We start from the raw sequence: 25027 nt of genomic DNA on the forward strand, positions 1-25027 counted from the left end.
TGAGAGTACCCAAATTGCACCTATTTTGACAATTTGTTCACCTGTAGTTATATGGAAAATGATAGAGAATGTATATACTATATGTAGGACTGTGAACAGCGATAGTCTTCCGACCCGCGTTGGTACTCCGAACCGCGATGGTCACGCTGAAGTGCATTTTTGTTCTCGCTGAAATGCGATGGTGTCATTGTGACAATATTTTGTTGATAGCGACGCCGAATTGCGATGTACGTGGTAACGCTGAAATTCTATGGTCTCCACAAGCTACATTTACTTCGTACTTTATATGGTCTTTTACACTTTTTGGATTCGAGCTTCACTGATGAGTCGTTTTTGACGAATCCCGCGTCTGGCGTAAATACTAAATTTAATCCTGGTATCTATGATGAGTTTACTTGCAATGCTTTACATGTCGATGTAGATGTCAATGTGTATGTTATAAACCTTTTTTGACTAGAGTTGTTTTTAAATTTTAAACTACGGTACGGATTTGTTGATAGGAGAGGGTTAATCTTCTGTAGCAATGGGTTTTTATTTTTCGAAATATACGAAAGGTTCTGCTTTACGTACGATTGGACGAAACCTTTTTCAAATACAGACATCTCTTCATTATACATTTGCGGTAAACGAGGAGCTTATGAATGAAACAACGTTTTGTAGATAAATTGTGAATGCAGAAATATTCCCACATGTAGAAAAGCAAAGAGAACGATCTCTCATTTAGTATGCAATTGTAAGTACATCAATAGATCATAAATAATGGGTGTAAATTTCTATATACCACATTCTGACAATTAATTACTCTACTTTTTATTATAATTGCACTTCTGTTGATTTTAAAATAACAATCATGCGTACAGGCCATCGCACTTCAAAGTTACCATCGCACTTCGGCCTCCTCCGTCTCTTCTACTAGTTCTACATATATGTTTTTTTATTTGTAATATGACTGTTTCTATTTTGTCTTTTGCAGATCTTTCAACACTGCAGATGTTATATGTGATGGATTCCTCCTTTGTATATACTTGTTCAATAAATGTAATCAACTCGACACGATCCAGAATCAACAAAGGCAATCACATACAATTTGAAGAAGAGCGGCGACTGATACCAAAAAACCATTCAAACTCATAAGTCCAAAATGAACTGACAACACAATGGCTAACAGACAAACAGACAAACAACAGTACACAAAAAACAACATAGAAAATTAACTAAAGACGTAAAGACAGAGCAACACGAACCTCACCAAGAACTTGAGATTATATAGGTGCTTCGGAAGGTTAAGTAGATCATGCTCCATATGTGGCACCTGTCGTGTTGCACATGCTAGTACAAACCCGGGAACAATTCTCATACGGTATGTCAAATTCGCGGAAAAGGGTAAGCGATCGTAGTAACGACAATTGGAACATATCCGCTATCATCTGTGAAACGGATATTCCTTAACGAAATTAAAGTTTCCCGTACAATTATCAAACAGTCTTGGCTTAAACGACAGCAGACAACATATCCCTGGGTCTAAATGACAATATAATGGGACAAGGCAATATATCTGAAACCTCTTCTATTGATTTCATGATTATTGTTGATAGACAAGCAATTTAATAATAGGGCTCATGGAAAACGTCTCAATCGAAACACTAATTAAACATCATAAAAAGCATTTCTTGATGATTTCTTAACTATATTTAAAAACAACGGTAGACATCAATTATTATGTAAACTGGGTCAAATACCAATAGTTAAACTACATGACACAAGCAGGCTCTTCATTCCACTATATGAATGTTCGAGTACAATTACAGCATTTTGTCACCATAGGCTGTTCCGTGTCGATAAACCTAAAGATAATAAACGGCAATTTTTGTAGAAAATAATACTCCTCTAGATATGAAAAAAACCAACAAACAAACAATAGTACACAAAACACAACATATCAAACTAAAGACTGAGTAACGCGAACCCCACTAAAAATTGGGGGTGATCTCAGGTGCTCTGGAAGGGTAAGCAAATCCTGCTCCACATGTGGCACTCGTTTTTGTTTGAAACTGATATGAGTTGCAGCAAATCATTTGACAATCTTATTTTTCAAGGAACATATGGCCACTAGAATGTCAAGATAAAAACGTATCACTAAAGATGAAATAAAAACAAATATATAGATCAACGATAAATCTATTAAGTTTAGCTTCTACTATAAATGATGAAAGATCCAGTTTGTGGTGTCACAGACCATTTAATCTCTATTCACCTAAAAAAATACAACTTATTATTATTATTATTATTATTATTATTATCATTATTATTATTATTATTATTATTATTGTTATTATTATTATTATTATTATTATTATTATTATTATTATTATTATTATTATTATTATTATTATTATTATTATTATTATTATTATTATTATTATTATTATTCTTTTGGAAGTAGTAGAAGTAGTAGTAGTAGTAGTGGTGGTATTTTTTTATGTAGTTGTAGTAGAAATAGTAGTAGTAGTAGTAGTAGTAGTAGTAGTAGTAGTAGTAGTAGTAGTTGTTGTAGTAGTAAAAGTATTTTTATTATATGGTTGTAGTAGCAGTAGTAAAAGTAGTAGTAGTTTTAGAAGTATAAGTATTTCTATTATTTAGTTATAGTAGCAGTAGTAGTGTAGTAGTATGTAGTAGTAGTAGTAGTAGTAGTAGTAGTAGTAGTAGTAGTAGTAGTAGTAGTAGTAGTAGTAGTAGTAGTAGTAGTAGTAGTAGTGGTAGTAATGGTAGTAGTAGTAGTAGTAGTAGTGGTAGTAGTAGTAGTAGTAGTAGTAGTGGTAGTAGTAGTAGTAGTAGTAGTAGTAGTAGTAGTAGTAGTAGTAGTAGTAGTAGTAGTAGTAGTAGTAGTGGTAGTAGTGGTAGTAGTAGTAGTAGTAGTAGTAGTAGTAGTAGTAGTAGTAGTAGTAGTAGTAGTCGCAGTAGTTTTATTACAATTTTTATTATTATTTTTATAATGTAGTTGTAGTTGTACTAATAGTAGTTGTTGTTGTAGTAGTAGTAATTTAGTTTTACTTTGTTACCCTGTTACCCGGATTTGTTTTTTTTCTATCGATTTATATGAATATCGAACAGCGGTGAACTACTGTTGTCTTTATTTAAAACTCAACATAATGAATAATCATTCTTTTTGTAACTACCAGTAAACTTACTATTCCATCCAAAGTGTTGTCATTGGCTTCTCTTTTTACTCTGTTAAATTCAAGACGTCCGTTTGGTGGCCTTCCACTAGCTGTTCCTGCTAAAACTGATATAAGCATTATGAACATCGCACACAAAATCTTGAATATTTTCATCTTGCAGAGGATTCGCTCACCTAAAGGATATACAATGCTTTATAATGTATGATAAAATTTTCCTGTGTAAGAATTTCCGATTATATAACCTTCATCATTCACAGGTACTCTTGCATAGGTTCTATCTCTGTTCTTAAAATCTGTAGTACTATAAATTCACTTTTAATATTTAGTACTATTACTTCACTTTAGAATTATTGTAATATTTGGGTGCTTGTATTTTCCAGTACTTGATTTGTACTTAAAATATTGGTACAAAAATAATACCAAAAATGGTCACAGTATTCCATGTTTGAACATCATAACTTTATGCGATTTGCTAAAAACACATATGACCCGCAATGACATTTTCAGGCTTATGTAGATATAAGGTCTAAAAACGCTGTTAACTATGACATAACGTCACATTAATAATTGTGCTCTGTACATCAAATACTTCTAATGAATATATAGTTATCAAATATCAACTAATCAAGGCAACAGTAGTATACTGCTGTTCGAAATTCATAAATCGATTGAGAGAAAAAAAACAAATCCGGATTACAAACTAAAACTGAGGGAAACGCATCAAATATAAGAAGAGAACTACGACACAACAGAAATAAAACATTAAAATGTAACACACACATAAATGAACTATAATAAAATCATTGCCATTTCCCGTACTTTGTACAGGACATTTTAGGAAAAAAGGGTGGGTTGAACTTGGTTGAACCTGGTTTTGTTACTAAAATGCTATACAGGTATTTCATTGTTTACAATCCTCACCAATGATTCTATAGTCACAGTGTATTCACCATTAAATATGTGTGTAACACTGGAACAGCCAATAATAGGAATACAGTTATACACATTCAAAATCTAAATATATCTCAATATAATTAAGTTGCTTTGATATATATATCAAAAAAGAAGATGTGGTATGATTGCCAATGAGACAACAGTCCACAAGAGACCAAAATGACATAGAAATTAACAACTTTAAGTACTTTATAAAAACTATTACTTCTGTAAGCGAAAAGGGAAACCAAAGCTTGCATAAAGCCGTCCACCATACACAATTAGTCTTGGGGCACTTTTCATCAATTTTATAATCCTTACTAGCTCATTTTAGTACAACAACTCAGCCTTTGTCTTGTAACGATAACCATACATTTAGTTTTATCCGAATTTATGAACATGATTATTTTCACGACACCATTTTTCAACACTTTGGAGTTCATTTTGTACTTTAAACTGCAAATCTGTATTACTCTTTCATGATGTATGCATAGTTGTGTCATCAGCATACACGTCTGTGTTGCACTTTTTTACATATATAATAATAGGTAATTTATAAACAAAATGGAACCAATTATTGAGCCCTGATAAATATGTTATCAGAATATTGATTACTTAATATACGTTTTTTCTTTCAAATATGATTTTTTTAAATCAACCGTACTGCAATGAAAGCCATGGAAGCAATAAATTTGAATTTTTTTTTACTTTACTTCACAAGCAACAAATCAACAGCTTTTTTAAAATCCAGTAGAACTGCCATAGCGATATTTTCATTATTCATTTCATTTAGTCATATATAAATAAAATAAATGAGGGCAATTTGATATTAATGGTTAGGTTTAAAATCAGACTGGATGGGTGTAAAATTTTAAACTCAATAAAAAAATCATGCAAAAATGCCAAGTCACAGTGTAAGTGCAGTTTATAGTATCAAATTCATAAAAGAACATCTTAAAGAATTGAACTCTATTTTGTAATAAAATTATAAAAAAACGCAATCTCTTAGAACTTTAACAATTGATGTTCTTGAAAACATCACGTACTTTTTCATTTTTTTTTAATTAAACATTTCAACATAACACTGTATCTCGTCATACATACTTTTCCTTACTATTGCCTACATAAATATGTTAAGTATCTTAGTTTGCAAACATCATTCAGAGAATGAATCGTGTGAATGTTATAGCTATGTAAATCCTGTTTTTTTTTTAATGTTACGTTAAAAAATTGTATACTTTAAAAGTGTAATATCATAAACTAAGGTTAAGAAAAAAGATATGTAGCAATTTTTTGTTCATTTGTTTTTGAATAAAAACTGAACGAATTAAGTAAAACACTACAATACACAATGTTATTTAACCCATCATTTCCAAATTTGATATTAAAGATATACCATGGTTTTGTTTAATTCTGAGTTATTCCAAATTCTGTAATATAATTTAGAATGAAAATGGGCAATGTGTCAAAGAGACAACAACCCGATCAAAGAGCAAAAAAAACCAATGCTTGATTGGCTGAATATGACTCAACAATTGAGTTAAAATAATTCTAATGCATAGTACTAAGATAATTTTGGTAGCAATTGTTTTTATAGTTGTGACATCCGAAAATAAAACATCATAGAATTATTTCTCACTGAACGTCTAATGTCCAACTAGTATTCTTCTGACAAAAGCTCGTAGAATGCAGAAATTTCGTTTCATAGTTTCATGTATAGGGAGATAAACCATTAGATTTGGATCTTATCAAACATCGACATAGACCATTATAAGAATCATACGACGATTTGTGTATGTTAGGTCCAGTTTATGTAATGTAATAAGATAGACTCAAAGATATTCCAAATATCCATGTATATTGAAAAAAACTCATCATAGATACCAGGATTTCAATTTTGAATTTGTGCCAGACGGGTTTTTTTTCTACAAAATACTCGTCAGTGACGCTCGAATCCAAAACTGTTCAAAAGGCCAAATAAAGTACGAAGTTGAAGATCATCGAGAACCAAAAATTACTAAAAGTGTTTCCAAACACAGCTAAGGTAATCTAATCCTGAGGTAGAAAAACCTTCGTATTTCAAATATTCAATATTTTGTCTAGTAAACACAAAGATTAGGAACAATATAAAACATTTTTCATAGTCTTACTAAGTTGTTGTAGCATGACATATCTAAAATATAGTGTTCTTCATAAGTTATAAAGCCTGGTAAAAATAATATAAAAATCAACAAACACTTACAAATTAAAGATTGTTTTCAGAGAGTTCCTTCACTTTGATCTGTCAAAGTATGTGTGGAGAAGGTAAACTAATTTCATTTGGTTATATACTTTGCTGGTAAGTACTCAAGTACTGGCCAAATTTTTATGCTTTTGTTTGAATTTGAAATTATTCTATTCTGCATAAATTGATAAACAAGCTGTCAAAGTGTTTTCAATCAAAAATTATCTCAACTCGTGAGTTTGAATTAATAAAATCATTAGAATTGCATAATCGCAATTAATACATCATCTTTTTCTAACAAGCCTTATATAAACAATTACGTAGAGACCTACATAATTCAATCTTGATATAATGGTCAAGCCTATGACATAACAAATTTCAGTGCAATTTTAAATTACATTTTCTAAAAAAGATTATGACTCAGACAAACAAACAATACAAGTCTAGACTATCAAATAAATATATCAGAAAATAGTTGTCACCGTACGGCCTACATCTTGAGCAAAATCCATATCGCATATAATGCTGTACTAGACTTTGACCGATTTTTATCCTTAAACAAATAAAACTTTGATTATCGCCTTTACATACATCTGGTACATGTATCTTTGATAAAAAGATTTGTCCGTACTAACGTTTTTGAATGTACTAGTAAAGACATTGTCCCTCTTCATAAGTATATGGAGATTCCCGGTGTTCTGATTGACAATATGACAAACTTCCGAGAGAGAAAAACCAACAACAAAGATGTCAATGATAACCAGTCACCATACGGTCTTCAACAATGGAGAGAACCCACTCCGTACAGCAAGTTTAAACAGGAATTAGTGAAACACTATATGATGAAACAACCCAAAAGAGAGAACATCAACAGAAACGCCATTCCTAACAAACAAAGAATGCACAATCCAAAAAGAAACTATACTACAGGAAGTTAATAAAATCATCACCAACCAACAAGAAATATTTAAAAAACATCGGTGACAACAACATACAAGTGAATGAAAAACATCCAAGTATAGAGAAAAAAATTACAAAAATACTGAAGTCCGATGAAAATTTAAAAAAAGAAAGTCCCTAATCAAATGACAAAATCAATGGCTCAAACACATCAAACGAATGGATAACAACTGTTATTGTCCTCACTCGGTACAGGCATTTTTTTTTATGTAGAAAGGGATGAATTAAACCTTGTTTTATAGCTAGCTACATCTCTAACGTGTATGATATTTAATCACTCAGTTAATTTGTATAAATTTAGTTTTAGCTTTTATGTGCACAGGATTTATTTTGTTTAACACATTTTGATTTGGAAGAAAGGCCGCCATGTAGCATTATGACTAACACAATTCTATTTTAGTATTATCATAATTGTTATCAAATACATCAAATAACATAATCGGAAACTTATCTTGATTTATGCCGGGGATTTATGTCTATTTTTTTACCAGTGACGTTACTTTTTGTGGCGTTGATCCATTCTTGATACAAATACACACTTCGTTATTCTATTATGCTGTTTTTGTGTACTGTCTAAATTATTTTAGTTGTTATTCTGTGGTTAACATGTCGAAATGTACTATCATATTGTTTATTTTTGTATTTCTCTGTCTTTGGTGTTTTTGAATTTATGTGTACTCTGTTTCCGTCATGTACTATTGTTGTCCTTTTAGCGGTATATTTAACATTGCCATAAAGTGCAGAGGTTTGGCTAGCCACAAAACCAGGTTCAAACCTCTATTTTCTCAAATTGTCCTATACCAAGTCAGGAAAATTGCAGTCATTATCTAATAGTTTGTTTCTATGAATGTTGCTTTATTGTTTTTTGTGTTGTCTTCTGTCTTCTGTTAATTCGTTATTTTCCTTTAAAAGTTGATGTTATTCCCTCGGTTTTAGTTTTTAACCGGGATTTGATTTCTCTCAATCGATTTATGACATTTAAACAGCGGTAAACTACTGATATAAAAAAGAAGATGTCTTTATGTATGAAAGTCAAATTAAACTTCATTATATATACTACGAATCTATTTCGAATTCATACTTAAATCTTTTAATATCAAATAAACTTCTTTTGCAGCCTCAAACGAAGCATATGTTTCTAAAAGAAGTGGTAAAATAAATGTTAAAAATACAACTGGTATAGTTGGTAAATTACCAAACATTTTATACGCTGCTAATCTTGTACTGATTAAACCTATCACACAGCATGTTAATCTACCATTATATACTTCAATTTTTCTAGACACGTTTAAAATTGCCAAAGTGGCATCCATTCATATAAAAAATGTTTTTAAAATGTGCTTAAAATGGGTTATTATAGACTAGTTATTGTTTTGCTGGCAATATCTTAAAAATTTGAAACAGCCATAGAAAATCAACTAACTAAACACTTTGATAATATTTCGATCATTTCCTTTTTGGTTTTGCGATTGGACTATGGCTGTCAGTCAGTATTACTTTAATAAAGGCAACAGTAGTATAGCGCTGTTCGAAAGTCATAAATTAATTGAGAGAAAACTAATACGGGTTACAAATTAAAACTGAGGGAAACACATAAACTATAAGAGGAAAACAACTAAACAACAGTAACACTGAAGTGCAAAAAAAAAACACACACACAGAAACAAACTATAAGATAACAACTGCCATTTTCCTGAATTGGTACAGAACATTTTTAAGAAAAAGGTGAGTTGAACCTGGTTTTGCGGTTAGCCAAACCTTGCCCTTTTATGGCAATGTCAACAATAACACTTAAATGACAGCATTAGATGACAGGACTTCAGTACAAATAAAGAACATTCAGGAAAGAGAAATACACAAACTTGACAAATAAACAACACAATAGAACATTTCGACATTCTTATAGTTTTCACAGGTATCAGGATATTAATTTGTTACGTCAGACTCGTGTTTCGTCTACATGAGAATCATCAGTGATACTTAGGTTGGAAGACGGGAAAGGGCACTGATTATAATATTTTTTTAGGTATTCTGGTCCTCAATGCTCTTTAACTTCGTACTGTATTCGACCTTTTAAACTTTTTTGGATTCGAGCGTCACTGATGTGTCTTTTGTAGATGAAACACACGTCTTATTTATATACAAAAATAAGTCCTGGTATCTATGATGAGTTTATTTAGCAGTTATATTCATGAATATCAGTAAAGCTTTTGACTATCTTTTACATTATCTTCTTCTTTGTAAATTGATAAATATGACCTGATAGCCCATCTTTTTTTGAATTGCTTAAAAGATATCTTTCGAGGAAAATACAGTTTTAAATGGGCATTTAAAAAGTCAGAATGTGAATATATATGTTCAAACTCTTTTAGGTCATTTTTTAGTAGCAATAAACACAAAAAAAAACTATGTCAATTAGACATGCTTTGATACTATATCTGCTTTTGAATTTTTACTAGATAACATTTTTGTTCGTTTTGGAGATTCCGTATATCGTCAGGTTATCGGAATTCCCATGGGGACTAACTGTGCACCACTTATTGCGGGCCTGTTTTTTGTATTGCTATAAGTTACAATTTATGACAAAAATCAGCAAAGACCCATCGAAACAACATCTGATACACAAATTTAATAATACTTTTAGATATTTGGATGATATTTTAGCTCTCAATAATGACGACTTCAGTATGTATACTAAAGAAATTTATCCTGTTGAACTTACTTTGAATAAAGCTAATACTAACAATGACCACTGCCCTTTCCTTGATCTTGATATATATATCATTAACGGAAGCTTCATACTTTAATTTATGATAAAAGATATGATTTCTCATTTCCTATCGTTAATTATCCATTTTTAGATGGTGACGTTCCCTTGAAACATTTGAAAATGCCTGTACCAAGTCAGGAATATGACAGTTCTTGTCCATTCGTTTTTGATGCGTTTTGTTATTTGATTTTGCCATGTGATTATGGACTTTCCCAATTGATCTTCCTCTAAGTTCAGTATTTTTATGATTTTACTTTTTTGTCACCATCTTACGGTGTTTATATATCTCAACTTGTACGATTCGCTCGTGTATGTAACAATGTTTTAGATTTTAACGAGAGAAATTTATGTATTACTGAAAAATTATTACACCAGGGGTTTCGATATCACAAACTAGTCAAAACATTTACTAATTTTATCATCGGTATAAGGACATCATTCGTAAATATAGCTCAATATGCAGACTTCTTATACGTTCAGGTATTTCACATGCAATATTTTATGGAATTATTCTTTATAAAACACAAAAATGTCAGTATTCACCTCAGAAGCTAACAAAACCTTTAAATAGACTTAAGAAGGGATATAGTTACGATACTGTTGTCAGGTCATTAAAGATTGCATATTGTGGCGTTAATATTGATTCACTTATAGGGTCTTTGCATCGGAACTAACCACATTTATTATTAATAAACCAGTTGTTTGCATGACATGGGTTATGTTCTCATATATGTTATGATTGTATGATACTAAACGCCTCACGGGGAGGATTGTGCCTGATATTCATATAATGAAAAATAATTTTTCAATCACTTTGATTGAAGTCCGGAGCTGGCATGTCAGTTAACTGCTAGTAGTCTGATGTTATTTATGTATTATTGTCATTTTGTTTATTTTCTTTGGTTACATCTTCTGACATCAGACTCGGACTTCTCTTGAACTGAATTTTAATGTGCGTATTGTTATGCGTTTACTTTTCTGCATTGGCTACAGGTATAGGGGGAGGGTTGAGATCTCACAAACATGTTTGATCCCGCCGCATTTTTGCGCCTGTCCCAAGTCAGGAGCCTCTAGCCTTTGTTAGTCTTGTATTATTTTAACTTTTAGTTTCTTGTGTACAAGTTGGCCCCTAAACAAATATATACTGGTTCAGTGATAATGAACACCATACTAGCCTCCGGGTTCGAGAATTTCTCGTTGCATTGAAGACCTGTTGGTGACCTTCTGCTGTTGTCTGCTCTATTGTCGGGTTGTTGTCTCTTTGGCACATTCCCCATTTCCATTCTTAATTTTATTGTGTAAAAAATATGTCAGAATATCAGTCAAATGCAAGATAACTATATAGGTGTTCCCCGGGAATCTAAACTAGTTCCTGTATTATTAAATGTATTTATAAATGACATCTTTCTTGTTGTCAGAATTAAATCCTTAGGGGAAAATAGTAACTTCCTAATATCGTTGTTCTCTTTCAACAAAATGCAGGCAAACAGAGTTCAATTCCTGACAGTTGCCACGGATAAAAGAACACACTCAGTATCTGGTTTTCAACCTAAATGGATTCAGCATCTATATAGAGCTGCATGACAACTAAATTTACTAAAAGGAATCGGCACCATCCCACCAGACTTTCTAATCTTACAATAATCGACTAATTTATCTTGTCAAACCTCATCTATTGTCCTCTTATACATGACACTTCTGCAGTGAGCAAAACACAACGTAAATAGAAGAAAATACAAGACAGAGCACTCCAGATTCATTCATGATTGATGACGACTACAAAAAAATCTTATGATTCACTCATTGAACGTCTAAGCTACCACGACTGAAAATCACTCCTCGCCGTACAATTCGGATCTCAAAAATAAAATGTCTTCATTTTTATCAAATATCGACATAGAACACATTGTTATAACCTTGCGTCGATTTATGTTTTTGTATGTAATGGCCTGTCCAGTTTATTAATGTAAGACGATAGACGTTAAGATATGTGATGAATACTAACAGTCCAAAACATTCCAAATATCCAAAGAAGAGTAAACAAAAAGATCGAAAACATGGTAAACAATATAAGACATTTTATAGTCCTATTCAGTTGTTATAGCATGGTAAATTTAAAAATTTTCTAAATAATTTACTTTTCTGAGCGCTTCTGGACACAACCACAGAGGTTGGTCGGTCTTGGTACAGGTCTGAATTTGGATTGTAATTAAATATTTGACACATAATAGGTTTTTAACACAGAATAATTGTAGTCAAACAACTTAGATTTGGTTATATGATTTGGATTTATATTCAATTTTTGGCTTTTGTGCAATATACTCGTCTGTTGCAGATTGATCCCCCAGAAAAAATGTTATGCTTTAGCGAACCCCCCCCCCCCCCCCCCCAAAAAAAAAATACTATGCTGCTGCGAATTGCATTGATCCCCCAAATAAAAATATATGGGTTTTTTCAGCTTGGGTGTGAAATTATGGCTTGTGTACTTCCGTTTATTACTCATATACAAAAGCTATCATATTAATGCTTAGTATATGATAAATCACAGAAAATGGATTTGCTGTGGTTAGATGTTGATGTTGATAAAGTTATCCATATCGATGTTACTGTTACAATGTATATTTTATCACATACAGTAGCCACAAACTGAAGTCAGCTATCAGTCAATAATACATAAACAGGAAATTTAAAGAAGGAGGAACAGGATGGAGAAACTGTTAATCAATTACTTTCAAATCGAATAGTTATTTGTAAAAATAAAATATTTATACCCTTACAAAAACCAAGAATATGTACAAAACATGTACAACTACCATTTTTTACGTAATACAAGATATATATTTTTTTTCTTGTTGTTCAAAATTTTTTCATATTGATTTTAATGTGAGGGTTCCCAAATTGCACAGTGACAGTGTTTTTTCACCTGTATTTAAATGGAAAATGAAAGAGGATGCATATCTTATATGTAGGACTGTGAACAGCGATTGTATTCCAAACCGCGTTGGTATTCCGAACAGCAATTGTCACCCTGAAGTGTGATGTTTTGACGCTGAAGTGCGTTTCCGATCTCGCTGAAGTGAGATGGTGTCATGGTGAAGCCATTTTGTTGATAGCTTCGCCGAATTTCGATGGTAGTAACACTGACATGCTATGGTCTTCACAAACTACAATTTGCAATGTTTTTCATGTCGATGTAGATGTCAATTTGTATGTTAGAAACCGTATTCCAGTTTTTTAAGTTGACAAGAGGCTTATAAACTTTTAAACTACGGAGAAGGATACGGATTTGTTGATAGGGGAGAGATAATCTTCTGCAGCAAAGTTTTTTTTTTAAATAAACGAAAGGCTCTGCTTTACGAAAAATTGGGCATGACATTTTTCAATTACTGCGTTACAGACATCTTTTCATTGAATACTTGCGGTAAATGAGGAGCTTATAAATGAAACAACGTATTACAGATAAAATGATAATGCAGAATTATTCCCACATGAATAAAATCAAAGAGGACGATATCTCAGTTAGTGTGCAATTGAAAGGACATCCATAGACCATGAATAATAGAGGTTAATGTATATACACCTCGTACTAAAAATATTAAATCTAGTTTCATTTTGATTGCACTTCTGTTGACTTTAGAATGACAAACAATGAGTCACATATATTATAGCAAATCAGCGCAGGGACCATCATACTAAAGTGTAGATCATCACATTTCAGCGTTACCATCGCATATCAGCCTTCCAATCTCACCTCTGAGTTCTACGTATATATATATATGTTTCTAAATATGTATTCATTTATTTGTATAATGACTTTCTGTTTTGTCTTTGTAGAAACTCGAAACGATCCAGAATCAACAAGAGCGTTCGCATACAATTTGAAAAAAAAGGCGAAAGATACCAAAGGGACATTCAAACTCATAGGTCAAAAATAAACTGTCATAGGTTAGGTGGATGGTTGGGAACCCGCTAAAATGTTTAACCCCGCCACATTCTATATGTATATGCCTGTAGTAAGACAGGAGCCTGTAATTCAGTGGTTGTCGTTTGTTTATGAGTGACATATTTGTTTTTCATTCTTTGTTTTAACATAAATTAGACCGTTAGTTTTCTTGTTTGAATTGTTTTACATTGTCATTTCGGGGCCTTTTAGAGCTGACTGTGCGGTATAGGCTTTGCTAATTGTTGACGACCGTACGGCGATCTATAGTTTTTAATTTCTGTGTCATTTGGTCTCTTGTGGAGAGTTATCTCATTGGCAATCATATCACATCTTCTTTTATATATTGACAACGCAATGGCTACACAAAAATAGAGGTACAGACAAAAAGACAAACAACAGTACACAGAAATTACATAAAAAACTAAAGACAGAGCAAAACGAACCTTACCAAGAATTTGGGGTGATTAAGTCGATGCGAAAGGGTAAGCAGGCATGCTCCACATATGGCACCCGTCGTTTTGCTCGTATTAGTACAAACCTGGTAATAATTCTTATTCGGTAAGTCAAATTCGCGGAAAAAGGTAAAGCGATTGTATGAATGAGGTTGTATGAATGTTCGTGTATTACTACAGCATTTAGACACCATCGGCTGTTCCCTTTCTATAAACCTGACGATAATAAACGCATTTGTCTGAAATTTATATGTTAACAGATTATTGATTTAATCAACTTTTCGAGTATATCTAATGACTCTGTCATTCAAAACTGCATACCTCTGTATTTTTATAACACAGAACACAGAAGTTAAATTTTCAGACGTCATTGTAGAAAATGATTCTCCTCTAAATTGAGATTGTGCATCTCTGAATTGTAGATGTGATTAAAATCAACAGACATACAATAGTACCCAAAACACAACATAGAAAACTAAAGAATGGGCAACAGGAACCTCACTAAAAACTCGGAGTGATCTCGCATAATCTGGAAGGATACACAAATCATGCTCCACATGTGACACCATTGTTCTTTGATATTTATATCAGTTGCAGCAAATCAATTTAATCTTATTTTTCAAGAAACAATTTGCCACTAAAATGTTAAAACATATAGGTATCACTAAATAAAAACAAATAATTAGAACAACGATAAATCCATTTAAATAAGCTTCTATTATTAAATGATGAAAGATCCAGTTAGTGCACGAGGTGCCAGACCATCTAATCTTTATTCACCTGAAAAATACAAATTATTATTAATATTATCATTATTATCATTATGAATTAATTTTTTTATTATTATTATTATTATTATTATTATTATTATTATTATTATTATTATTATTATTATTATTATTATTATTATTATTATTATTATTATTATTATTATTATTATTATTATTATTATTGGAGTAATAGTAGTAGTAGTAGTAGTAATTTAAAACTCAATATATTGAATGATAATTTTTTTTGTAATTATCAGTTACCTTACGATTCTATATGCTGTGTTGTCATAAGCATCTCTTTTAAATCTGTATAATTCAAGACGTCCATTTGGTGGACGTCCACTAGCTGTTCCTGCTAAAACTGATAGTAGCACTATGAACATCGCACACAAAATATTGAATATTTTCATCTTGCAGAGGATTTGCTCACCTAAAAGATATGCAATGTATTATAATGTATGAAAAAAATTTCCTGTGTAAGAATTTCCGATTATATAACCTTCATCATTCACAGCTACTCTTGCATAGGTATCATCTCTGTACTTAAAAATCTGTAGTTCTATAAATTTACTTTTAATATTTAGTACTATAGCTTCACTTTAGAATTATTGTAATAGTTAGGTATTTGTATTTTCCAGAACTTGATTTGTACTTAAAATATTGGTACAAAAACAATACCAACAATGATCACAGTATTCCATGTTTAAACATCATAACTTTATGCGATTTGCTTAAGACACATAAAGACCCGCAATGACATATGACATTACGTCACATTATTATTTGTGCTCTGAACATCACATACTTCTAATAAGTATATAGTTATCAAATATCAACTAATCAAGGCAACAGTAGTATACCGCTATTTCAAATTCATAAATCGATTGAGAAAAAAAAATCCTAAAACTGAGGGAAATTCATCAAATATAAGAGGAGAATTACGATACAACAGAAACACAACATTAAAATGTAACACACACAGAAACGAACTATAATAAAACCATTGCCATTTTCCGTACTTGGTTCTGGACATTTTAGGACAAAAAGGTGGGTTGAATCTGGTTGAACCTGGTTTTGTAACTAAAATGCTATACAGGTATTTCATTCTTTACGAATCCTCACAAATGATACTATATTAACAGTGTATTCACCATTAAATATGTGTGTAACACTGGAACAACAGTCCACAAGAGACCAAAAAGACATAGAAATTAACAACTTTAAGTACTTTGTATAAAATATTACTTCTATAAGCTGAAAAGGGAACCAAAGCTTGCATAAAGCCGTCCAGCATACACAATTAGTCTTGGGGCACAATTTTATAATTCTTACTAACTCATTTTAGTACAACAGCCTTTATCTTGTAACGATAACCATACATTTAGTTATATCCGTATTTATAAACATGATTATTTTCACGACACCATTTTTCATAACTTTGGAGTTCATCTTGTACTTTAAACTGCATATCTCCAATACTCTTCCCTGATGTATCCATAGTTGTATCATAAGCATACACGTCTGTGTTGCACTTTTTATATATATAATTATAGATAATCTATATACAAAATAAACAAAATGGAACCAATTATTGAGCCCTGATAAATATGTTCCAGAATATTGATTACTTAATATATGATTTTTATAGACTTGCTGTGTTTTTTCTTTCAGATATGATTTTCAAAAACAAACCGTACTGCCATAGAAGCCATGGAAGCCATAAATTTGATGGCTTTTTTTTACTTTACTTCACGAGCAACAAATCAAAAGCTTTTTTTTTAAATCCAGGAGAATTGTCATAGCGATATTTTCCTTATTCATTTCATGTAGTCATCTATAAATGATATAAATGAGGGCAATTTGATATGAATGGTTAGGTTTCAAACCAGACTGGATGGGTGTAAAATTTTAAACTCTGTCAAAGAATCATGCAGATGTTTAGTTCAAATAAAAATGCCAAGTCACAGTGTAAGTGTAATAGTATCAAATTCTTAAAAGAACATCTTAAAGAATTGAATTTATATTCTGGAATAAAATTATAAAAAAACGCATTCTGTTAAAACTTTAACAATTGATGTTCTTGAAAACTTCACGTACTTTTTCATTTTTTTAATTAAACATTTCAACATAACACTGTATCTCGTCATACATACTTTTCCTTACTATTGCTTACATGCATATGTGAATGTCAGAGTTATGTAAATCCTATTTTTTTTAATGTAATACAATTGTATACTTTTAAAGTGCAATATCATTAACTAAGGTTAAGAAAAAAGATATGTAGCAATTTTTGATATCCAGTAATGGCAGACAAATAGCGATAAGGTGTGTTTATACCATATCTAAAAATTTAGGGCGCCGTTATTTCCTCTCTGTATCCATAATAATGAACCGTCACTAAAGTGACTTTTTAAGTCCGTTAGTTTGTGCTGAGACTACTATATAGTAGTATACGTAAAGTAGTCTCAGGTTTGTAATGGGTTTTTTTTGTATGGGAAGTTCTCTTCTTGGAATAGTATACTGTTAATATAATTTGAAGAAGGCAAAGACAAATGCATGATTTTGTTTGTAGCCGAACGTCCAGGGGCAAATGTTTCATTCATGTTCAGATGAGTATATTTTTCTGAGTTCCAGACTCCCTGATATCATTTATAATCGTTATGGATAAGTCTGGCTAAATTGACGAGATGGTGCAAATGTATATAGTTTTTTAAGTTATAATACAACACTTTTTTTCATTAATATCCCATAATTCATCCACTGTACAATTTTCGTTTGAACATTTGTTAAAACAGAATCTTAAATGACAGTGCTTGATTGGTTGAATATGACTAACGATTAAATTGAAATAATTCTAATGCATAGTACTAAGATAATTTTGATAGCAAATGTTTTATAATAGTGACATCTGAAAATAAAACACAATACAATTATTTTTCACTGAACGTCCAATGTCCAACTAGTATAGTTCTGACAAAAGCCCGGAGAATGTAGAAATTTCCTTTAATAGTTGCATGTATAGGGGGATAAGCCATTAAATTTGGATCTCAAATATAAAATGTCTCCATTTTTAAGTAACGCTCGAATTCAAAACAGTCAAATGGACAAATAAAATACGAAATTGGAGATCACCGAGAAACAAAAAATATCCTAAGGTGTTTCAAAATACAGCTGATGTAATCTTATCCTAAGATAGAAAAACCTTAGTATTACAATTATTCAAAGTTTTGTTACGCTAGTAAACAAAAATATCAGAAACAATATACGACATTTATCATAATCTTGCTAAGTTGTTGAAGCATTGCAGATCTGTTTAAAGCCTTGTAAAAATAATATAAAAATCAACAAACACTTACAAACTAAAGACAGTTCCTTCAATTTTCTCTGTCGGAGTATGTGTGGTACGGTGAACTAATTTACTCTGTTTATATACTATGCTGGAAATTAAAAAAGAACTGACCGATTTTTTATGCTTTTGTTTGAATTTGAAATAATTCTATTCTTCATAAATTGATAAACAAGCTGTCAAAGTGTTTGCAAAAATTATCTGAACCTCTCGTGAGTTTTCATTAATAAAACCATTAGAATTGCATCATCGTAATCAATGCAGCATCTTTTTCTAACAAAGCCTTATATAAACAATCACGCTGCATATGTTATTTTTGGTAGAGACCTACATAATTCAATCTGGATATAATAGTCAAGCCTATGACAAAACAAATGTCAGTGCAATTTTAAATTACATTTTCAAAAAAACATTATGACTCAGACAAACAAACAATACAAGTCTAGACTATCAAATTATATATATATCAGAAATAGTTGTCACCGTACGGCCTACATCTTGAGCAAAATCCATATCGCATATAATGCTATACTAGACTTTGACCGATTTTTATTCTTAAACAAATAATACTTTGATTATCGCCTTTACATACATCTGGTGTCTTTGATGAAAAGGTTTGCCGTACTAACGTTTTTGAATGTACTAGTATATATATCGTCCCTCTTTATAAGTATATGGAGATGCCCGGTGTTATGATTGACAATGTGACAAATTTCCGAGAGAAAAAAACAAACAACAAAGATGTCAATGATAACCAGTCACCATACGGTCTTCAACAATGGAGAGAACCCACTCCGCACAGCAAGTTAAAACAGGAATTAGTGAAACGCTATATGATGAAACAACCCAAAAGAGAGAACATCAACAGAAACGCCATTCTTAACAAATAATGGATGCACCATCGAAAAAGAAACAATACCACAGAAAATAAATATAATCATCACAAATTAAACCAACAAGAAATTAAAAAAATATATATATATATGTTGCAAAAAACATCGGTGACAACAATATACAAGTGAATGAAAAACACCCAAGTATAGAAAAAAGTCAAATCACAAAAATACTGAACTCCGATGAAAATCAAAAAAAAAGAAAGTCCCTAATCAAATGACAAAATCAATGGCTCAAACACATCAAACGAATAGATAACAATTGTCATTGTTCTCACTCGGTACAGGCATTTTCTTATGTAGAAAAGGATGAATTAAACCTTGTTTTATAGCTAGCTACATCTCTAACGTGTATGATATTTAATCACCAAGTTCATTTGTAGGATTTTAGTTTTAGCAACTATGTGCATAGGATTTATTTTGTTTAACACAGTTTGATTTGGAAGAAAGGCCGCATGTAGCACTATGACTAACACAATTCTATTTTAGTATTATTATCATTGTTATCAAATACATCAAATGACATAATCGGAAACTTATCTTGATTCATGCCGGGGATTTATGTCCATTTTTTCTAAATATACCAGTGACGTTACTTTTTGAGGCGTTGATCCATTCGTGTTACAAATACACAATTCGTTATTCTATTAGGCTGTTTTTGTGTACTGTCTTAATTTATTTAGTTGTTATTCTGAGGTTATCATGTCGAAATGTACTATCATATTGGTTTTTTTTTGTATTTCTCTGTCTTTAGTGTTTTTGAATTAATTTGTACTCTGTTAGTCCGGCATGTACTATTGCTGTCCTTTTAGCGGTATATTTAACATTGCCATAAAGTGCAGAGGTTTGGCTAGCCACAAAACCAGGTTCGAACCACCATTTTTTCTCAAATTGTCCTGTACCAAGTCAGGAATATTGCAGTTGTTATATAATAGTTCGTTTCTATGAACTTTGCATTGTTGTGTGTTTTAGTTTATTTGTCTTCAGTGTTCTGTATTTCGTTATTTTCTCTTTCACTTGAGGGTTCCCCTCCTTTAGTTTGTAACCACTTTCTTTCTCAATCGATTTATGAGTTTTGGACAGTGGTATACTACTGTTGCCTTTATGTACAAAAGTCGGCATCAAATTTCATTATATATACAACAAATCTATTTCTAATTAATACTTAAATCTGTCATCAAATAAACTTATTATTCAGCCTATAAACGAAGCATATGTTTCGAAAAGAATTGTATGATAAATGTTAAAAAGGCAACTGGTATAATTGGTATGTTACCAAACATTTTACACGCTGCTAATCAGGTAGTGATCACACACACAGCTTGTTAATTTATCATTATACACTTCAATTCCTAGACGCGTTTAAAATTACCCAAGTGGCACCCATTCATAAAAAAAACAGTATGCTTAAAAAGGGGTAACTACAGCCTAGTTAGTGTTTTGCCGGCAATGTGAAAATCAACCTACTAAACACTTTGCCGATATTTCGATCATTTATTTCGGGCATTTCGATCGGGCAATGGCTGTCAGTCAACATTACTTAGGCAACAATAGTATACCGCTGTTCGAAAAGAGGGACGAAAGATACCAGAGGGATAGTCAAACTCATAGATTGAAAATAATTAAACTGACGAAGCCATTGCTAAAATAAAAAAAGACAAACAGACAGATAATAGTACAGAAGACACAACATAGAAAACTAAAGACTAAGTAACACGAAAGTTATAAATTGATTGAGAGAAAAAAACAAATCCGGGCTACAAACTAAAACTGCAGGAAACACAAACTATAAGAGGAAAACAAAGAAACAACAGAAACACTGAAGAGCAACAAAAACCAAAACGACAATGCAACACACAGACACGAACTTTAGGACTGCCACTTTTGTGACTTCGTACAGGAAATTTTTAAGAAAAAATGGTGGGTAGAAACTGGTTTTGCGGCTAATCAAACCTTGTGCTTTTACGGCAATGTAAAAAATAATACTAAAATGACAACATTACATGACATGACAGGACATCAGTACAAATAAATGGAAGAACATTCAGAACGGAGAAATACCCAAATAAACAGTACAATAGAAAATTTCGACATGCTAATAGTAATCAAAGGTACCAGGCTAATAATTTGATACGACAGACGCGTGTTTTCTTTACATCAGACTCACCAGTGACTCTCAGGTAGGAAAATGGGAAAAGGCACTGGATAATAATAAACACTTAGCAGTCATATTGATGGATCTCAGTAAAGCTTTTGATTGTCTTTTACATGATCTTCTTTGTAAATGGATAAATATGACCTTATAGTCCATCTGCTCTTGAATTGCTAACATGTTAGCTTCCGAAGAAAAGACAGTGTGTAAAAAATATGTTAGAGTATCAGTCAAATGCAAGATAATTAAATAGGTGTTCCTAAGGAATCTAAACTAGTTCCTGTATTATTCAATGTATTTATAAATGACATATGTCTTGTTGGCAAACACAGTGAGTTATATAACTATGCTGATGCTAACATCCTCTCTCAATCTGGTACTATTTGGAATCAGTAATTAAACCCTTAGGAGAAAATAGTAACTCCTTTAATATCGTGATTCTCTTTCAACAAAATGCAGACAAACTCAGATAAATTCTAGGCAATTACCATGGGTAAAAGAACACACTCAATATATAGTCTTATACCTAAATAGACTCAACATCTATATTGAGCTGTATGACAAGTAAATGTACTAATAAGAATCGACACCATTCCACCAGACTTTCTAAACTTACAATACATAACTCATTTATCTTGTCAAACCTCACTCTTATACATAACATACGAACAATGGCGTTAGAGATTAAAAAATGATTAAAATATCAAGTCTAGAATTCCTATATAATTTAATAAAAAATTAAAAATATTCATGGAACTTTAGGTACAAAGGCATATCGGATGTAACATGGCCAAAAACAACACGGAATGGTAAGAAAAGCTTTAACAATGAGGCAGGAAGACACTCCTTGGCATACAATTTGGATCTCAAATAAAAAATGTCTGAATTCGTGTATTTGTATATGTTAGCTTGTCCAGTTAATTAATGTAAGACAATATACGTCAATATTATTAATTCGTATATTTTAACAAATTTGATTCGTTTAGGGATAGTCTATAACTATATTTTCGAAGGTAGCGAGAAAACGGCGGATAGCAAAAAGCGTATTGCACGGTTATTTTTAGAAGGTCTAAAAAACGATTTACTTTGTAACGTCATGTAATAAATTTCAGGATATTGTTAAACGTTTTCAAACAAATGATAACTTTAAATGATTATTTGACGGAAAAAATCTTAAAATACATAAGATGCTGAACAAAAGAAACACAAAAAAACCAACTACTGTGAAAGTACTTTAATTCGTGGGTATCAATTTTCGCGGTTTGAGCAATATTTACATGTTCGGTGGTTTTTTAATTCGTGGATTTTAGTTTCCTAAAAAAATAATGAAAAATTGAAGCCTTTAGAACCAAAGGTTACAAATTGTCTGTCTTGATGGAAATTTCAAAGTAAACATTGGCCCGTGTTAACAACACTAATTAATCCAACATAAATTGATCAACAGATTAAAGACTATCACAGGTGTTAATTTGGCCATGAACATGTCAACTTTAAAAGTAAACAGTAACATACTCAAATGCTATAAACGTATCTTGAATTGTAAAATCATTCTTATCAAAATTAAGCCCAGCATTAAATTATTATTTCCCATATATACGAGAACTATGAGAATATAAAATGAACACTTTATCATAATATCATATGAGAATTAAAAGATTGTATAGATAATTAGGTTATTAAAGATTAAATGCCGATTAAGGATATAATCCTACATGCAGTTGTAGTTCACATTATGTATGTCCTGTACCCTGCTATTATAGTATTCTCAGATTTGGCGTTATTCAATATATTCTCTAGATCATATCAGAAGGCAAACCTACATGGGGAAATTTCAATGTCTTAATTTGGACAATGGTTGTTTTATTTCGTTGGACACTTTAATTCGTGGATAAGGTCATCCACGAAAAGCACGAAAATTGAAACCCCATGAATAAAAGTACTTTCACAGTAATATGCTGTTTTTGTCAAGGAGACAATATAATATCTAAAAATTCAAACAAAATCAAATGACGATTTTGATACAAATATGGTCGAAATTAATAATATAACAAATATAGCCTTTGTATGAGGTCAATACAGGATATATCGACCCAAAGAAGAATATCGACCTCGGACTTCGTCCTCAGTCAATATACTTCTTTCAAGTAAATATATCCTTGTATCGACCTCATACAAAGGCTATAGTTGTATAATATATATAATCAATTACTAAGAGTCGAAAATATTCCAAATATCCATATTAAAAAAAAAAAAAGGTCGGAAACAATATAAGACATTTTATAGTCCTATTAAGTTGTTGCAGCATGGCAGATCTAAAATATGAATAAATAGATTGCTTCGTCGAGCGCCTCTGGATACGACAGCAGAGGTCAAACCCTGAACCGTTGGGACTAAAATGGACACAATATTCGCGCTTGATGCAGGTCTGAATTTGGATTGTTATTAAATATTTGACACATACTAGGTTTCTGACACAGAAAAACTGTAGTCAAAGAACTCAGAATTGGTTATATGGTTTGAAATTATATTCATTTTTTTGCTTTTGTGCAATATACTCTGCTGTTGCAAATTCATCCCCCACCCCCCACCCCCGGGAAAAAACCAACTTCATTATGCTGTTGCGAATTGACCCCCTCCCCCAAAAAAATATATTATGTTGTTGCGAATTGACCCCCCCCCCAAAAAAAATATATACTATGTTGTTGCGAATGGACCCCCCCCCCAAAAAAAAAGAAGATTAAAACCCCAAAATATTTTTTTTTTTTTTATCCCCCCATAATTTTAGCAAAAAAAATATTTGAAGTAATTTTACTTTTAATTTCTGAAATCTGAAAAGAGAAAAAATGCCCCCCCCCCCCCCCCACCCCTTTTTTCCCGAAAAAATCTTTCCCTCAAGTTATAGTAATAATCTAAATTCGATTTTCCCACGGATTTTACAACCATAATTGCCCAATTGAATACATCATACAAGTCTTAAAATAGAAAATAAAATATATTATTATGGCTCAAATTAATATTTCTTAATAAGCATTTAAATAATAGTAACTTTCACAATTAAATTGACGGCTAATCACCTCAAGACAATACAACATTTCTTTGAACATAATTTAAAAGCAGTGTAAGGGAAGTAATCCAAACTTAACATTGTACTTAAAACAATTGTCCATTAACCTGGAAACCCTTGTTTTCCTCCTTTTTTACCCCTTATTACAAACGGTTTGAGTCATAATCGCCCAAAGCCAATCCTAACCAACCCTTTGTGGTATTGAAACTTGTGGTATAATTTCAGAAAAATCCATACACCGTTCCACAAGTTAGTGTCTGGAAACTAGAAAATTGCTTATGTGGACCCCTTTTGGGCCCCTAAATCCTAAACTGTTAGGACCACAACTCCAAGTGTCGTTT

At 31.6% G+C, this 25027-nt stretch overlaps 3 long non-coding RNA genes across 3 annotated transcripts in view; 1 reads left to right on the plus strand and 2 right to left on the minus strand.

The window, feature by feature from the left end:
• The window catches only part of LOC139501876 (uncharacterized), a 205123-nt gene that overhangs the window by 96069 nt on the left and 84027 nt on the right, over positions 1 to 25027 (plus strand). The window lies entirely within an intron of this gene.
• On the minus strand, positions 2163 to 6484 carry LOC139500644 (uncharacterized). Its single transcript, XR_011658328.1, has 3 exons — positions 6355 to 6484; positions 3189 to 3352; positions 2163 to 2254 (listed from the first exon to the last, which is right to left on the minus strand). It is a non-coding gene; the product is annotated as an uncharacterized lncRNA (long non-coding RNA).
• Positions 15160 to 18739, minus strand: LOC139501879 (uncharacterized). Its single transcript, XR_011658676.1, has 3 exons — positions 18588 to 18739; positions 15493 to 15661; positions 15160 to 15241 (listed from the first exon to the last, which is right to left on the minus strand). It is a non-coding gene; the product is annotated as an uncharacterized lncRNA (long non-coding RNA).

This window comes from Mytilus edulis, chromosome 13, assembly GCF_963676685.1.
Source record: "Mytilus edulis chromosome 13, xbMytEdul2.2, whole genome shotgun sequence".
NCBI lineage: Eukaryota > Metazoa > Mollusca > Bivalvia > Mytilida > Mytilidae > Mytilus > Mytilus edulis.